Source organism: Emydura macquarii, unplaced genomic scaffold (assembly GCF_026122565.2).
Source record: "Emydura macquarii macquarii isolate MOO-44397 ecotype Brisbane River unplaced genomic scaffold, CSIRO-AGI_Emac_v2 contig_374, whole genome shotgun sequence".
In the NCBI taxonomy this organism is placed as follows: Eukaryota; Metazoa; Chordata; order Testudines; family Chelidae; genus Emydura; species Emydura macquarii.
This window is the reverse complement of record NW_027130511.1, coordinates 6,158,316-6,163,070: the sequence shown is the minus strand read 5'-3', so window position 1 is coordinate 6,163,070 and position 4,755 is coordinate 6,158,316.

Below are 4,755 nucleotides of genomic sequence, written 5' to 3'. Positions count from 1 at the left end.
CTTTCCCCAGGTACCATCCATAATGTGCATAGAATGATGCAGGGGTTCCGTGGGAAAAGTAGTATGTGATCATGTAATTGAAGACTGTGCGTACACACAAGGGGCAGAGTTAAGGTCGTGCAGAATGGAAATGGCAGAATTTAAGTTAACTTCTGAGTACATGACTTTGCAACTTTAAAATTCTTTTAACATAGATTTTTTGTATGTACTTTCCTAAGTTTTTCGTAGATTCTAAGGAAAAAGGGATAATAATATCTAGTCTGATCTCCTGTATATCACAAGCCATTAAATTTCACCCAGTTACCCCTGTATTAAGCCCAATAACTTGCATTTGACTAAAGCATATCTTCAGAAAGGCATTCAGTCTTGATTTGAAGACATGAACAGAGAGAGAATCCACCACTTCCTTGTTTGTTCCAATAGTTAAGCACCCTCCTTGTTAAAAATTTGTGTCTTTACTTCTAGTTTTAATTTGTCTGACTTCACCTTCCAGTTATTGGTTCTTATTACACCTTTCTCTGCTTAATTAAAAAGTCCTTTAGTACCCTGATATTTTCTCCCCATGCAGGTATTCATATAGTGTAATCAACTCATTTCTCAATCTTCTTTTTTGTAAACTAAACAGACTGAGAGCCTTAAATCTCATAGACTCATAGACTTTAAGATTAAAAGGGACCATTATGATCTTCTAGTCTGACCTCCTGCTCAACGCAGGCCACAGAACGTCACCCACCCATTCCTGTAATAGACCCCTAACCTATGACTGAGTTACTGAAGTCCTCAAATAATGGTTTAAAAGACTTCAAGTACAGAGAATCGACCAGAGAATCCACCTGCAAGTGACCTGTGCCCCATGCTGCAGAGGAAGGAGAAAAACCCCCAAGGCCTCTGCAAATCTGCCCTGTGGGAAAATTCCCTCCCGACCCCAAATATGGCAATCAGCTAAACCCTGAGCACATGGGCAAGACCCACCAGCCAGACATCCAGAAACAATTTTCTGTAGTAACTCAGAACCCACCCCATCTAACATCCCATCACTGGTCCCTGGGCATATTTACTGCTAGTAGTTAAAGATCAGTCAATTGCCAAATTAGGCTGTTCGATCATACCATCCCCTCCATAAACTTATCAAGCTCAGTCTTGAAGCCAGCTAGATTTTTGCCCCCACTATTCCCCTTGCAAGGCGGTTCCAGAACTTCACGCCTCTGATGGTTAAAAACCTTCATCTAATTTCAAGTCTACACTTCCTGATGGCAAGTTTATATCCATTAGTTCTTGTGTCCACATTGGTGCTGAACGTAAATAATTCCTCTCCCTCCCTGATATTTATCCCTCTGATGTATTTATAGAGAGCAATCATATCTCCCTTCAGTCTTCTTTTGGTTAGGCTAAACAAGCCAAGCTCTTTGAGTCTCCTCTCATAAGACGGATTTTCCATTCATCGAATCATCCCAGTAGCCCTTCCCTGCACCTGTTCCTGTTTGAATTAATTTTTCTTAAACATGGGAGACCAGAACTGCACACAATATTCCAGACGAGGTCTCGCCAGCACCTTGTATAACGGTACTAACATCTCCCTATCTCTACTGGAAATACCTCGCCTGATGCATCCTAGGACCACATTAGCTTTTTTCATGGCCACATCACATTGGCAGCTCATAGTCATCCTGTGATCAACCAATACAACCAATACACCAATACAGGTCCTTCTCCTCTTCTGTCACTTCCAACTGATGTGTCCCCAATTTATAACAATTTTTTTGTTATTAGTCCCTAAATGCATGACCTTGCACTTTCCACTATTAAATTTCATCCTATTTCTATTACTCCAGTTTACAAGGTCATCCAGATCTTCTTGTATATGATATCCTGGTCCTTAGCAACATGTCCCAACTTTGTGTCATCTGCAAACTTTATTAGCACACTCCCACCTTTCATGCCAAGGTCAGTAATAAAAAGGTTAAATAAGATTGGTACCAAGAGAGATCCCTGAGGAACTCCACTAGTAACCTCTCTCCAGCCTGACAGTTCAACTTTCAGTATGACCCATTGTAGTCTCCCCTTTAACCTGTTCCTTATACACCTTTCAATTTTCAGATTAAGCCCCATCTTTTTCAATTTAACTAATAATTCCCCATGTGGAACCTCATCAAATGCCTTACTGAAATCTAGGTAAATTAGATCCACTGCATTCCCTTTGTCTAATAAATCTGTTATCTTCTCAAAAAAGGAGATCAGATTGGTCTGGCATAAGCTACCTTTTGTAAAACCATGTTGTATTTTGTCCCAATTACCATTAACCTCTATGTCCTTGACTACTTTCTCTTTTAAATTTTTTTTCCAAGACCTTGCATATTACTGAGGTCACACTAACAGGCCTGTAATTACCTGTATTGCTTTTTTTTCCCTTTCTTAAAAACAGATACTATGTTAGGAATTCTCCAATCAAACGGTACAACCTGAGTTTACAGATACGTTAAAAATCCTTGCTAATGGGCTTGCAATTCCATGTGCCAGTTCCTTTAATATTCTTGGATGGAGATTATCCGGACCCCCTGATTTAGTTCCATTAAGCTGTTCGAGTTTGGCTTCTACCTTGAATGTGGTAATTTCTACCTCCATACCTCATACCCATAGCCCCCTGCCATTATCCCTAAGCTCTTCATTAGCCTTATTAAAAACTGAGGCAAAGTATTTGTTTAGATATTGGGCCATACCTAGATTATCCTTAATCTCGACCCCATCCTCAGTGCTTAGTGGTCCCACTTCTTTCTTTGTTTTCTTCCTATTTATATGGTTTTAGAAACTTTTACTATTGGTTTTAATTCCCTTTGCAAGATCACACTCTGCTAGGCTTTTGGCATTTCTCACTTTATCCCTACATGTTCTGACCTCCAAGAGGTAGCTTTCCTTGTTGATCCCTCCCATTGTCCACACCTTGTCTGCTTTCTGCTTTCTTTTAATAGCCTGTCTGAGATGCTTGCTCATCCAGCTTGGTCTACAACTCTTGCCTATGAATTTTTTCCCCTTCCTTGGGATGCAGGCTTCAGATAGTTTATCTCACTGTAAGGCATTTTCTGCAGCTCTCAAATCATTTTATGGTTCTTTTCTGCACCCTCTCCAACTTTTCAGCATCCTTTTTAAAAATATGGACATAAGAATTCTATGCAGTATTATAGTATTGGTCTCAACAATGCCATATACACTTCCCTACTCACTACCCTCTTATTTATACCTCTAATGATCATATTAGCCCTTTTTGCCACAGCATCACAGTAGGAGCTCATCTTAAGCTGCTTGTCCAGTAAGACTGTAAATTCTTTCAATCACTGCTTTCCAGGATAGTCCCCCATTCTTTAGCTATGGCCTGCATTCTTTCTTCCTACTATCCCTGCCTTTGGCTATATTAAAATGCATTTTGTTTGAATCGGCCCTGCTTGACAAGCAATGCAGATTGCTCTGTATGGCTGCCCTGTCCCCACCATTATTTCCCACTCCGCCAGTCTTTGTGTCTCCTACACATTTTATCAGCAGTCATTTTACATTTACTTTCAGATCATCAATAGAAAATGTTGAATAGCATTGGGCCTAGAACTGATCCTTGCAGAGCCCTGCTAAAAACACCTCTATTTGATGATGACTCCCCATTGACAACTACTTTTTAAGATCTAAAAAGATCTACTTTGGGTTAGCTAGTTCAGAATCCATTAAACATAGGCTTTACTGATGCTATAGAGTGCTATTTTTAAAATCAGGATGTCATTCAGCACAAAGCCAAATGCCTTACAAAAGCCATGTAAGTATATTACATATATGCAGTTACCTTAATCGGCCAAATTTGTAATCTCAGGTTTGTTCGACGAGTCATTTTCCATAAAAACCAACTTCACTGGCATTAATTATATCCCTATCCTTAATTCTTTATTAACTGACTCCTGTATCAGCTTGTACTTTATTTTGCCCAAGATTCATGTCAGGCTAATATGCCTAAAATTATAGTACCTGGGTCAGCCTGCTTGACCTTTCTGAATGTTGGCACAGCATTTGCACTCTTTTTCTGAAACCCGCCCCAGAAATTTTATCATGTGAAACCACACTGATCTCCACATGGGTCATCAGAAGTGTTGAAAAGTTTAGATTCATTGCACAGACCTTCACCACTTTTGCGAAGAGAGTAACCAGTAGTAGTAGTAGACGGTTATCCTCTATATGTGCCAGATATTAGAAAGTGACGAGAGACACACTTTGCCAGCAGGTTTCAGAGATATTTGCTGATGGGAGAGGAATGTTGGGATTTAAGAATCCTGGGTTCAATTACATGCAAGGGAATATTCTCTGGTAGTAAAGACCCTTTTGTCCTTGTCTCCTTGCTTGTCCACTGTGTTCCTGTCTCCCATCCCAGTCTGTCCCATTCTACCTTCTCCTATTTCCCCACCTATCTTGCACCCCTAACCTGCCCCTGTTCCTCTCTTGCTATTCACCCCTCTGCATTCCAGTCAGGCCGCTTCTTCCTTTGTCTCCATGCTACCTGTATGCTGGAAGGGGGAACTTTGAAACCACAAGAGAGAAATTTTTTCAAGTTCCTGCTTTCAGGTCTGGTGATCAGCAGAACAGCAGCTCTTGGCAGCAATGAGGAACAATGACAGGAAGTCTTGCTTATTGCTGACTAGACAGCGGTGTACTGAGAAGCGGGAAGGGGCCATGCCTCCAGGAGCTGGCCTGGGTGGGGTGGGTGCCGGCCAGGCCCTCCTCCTC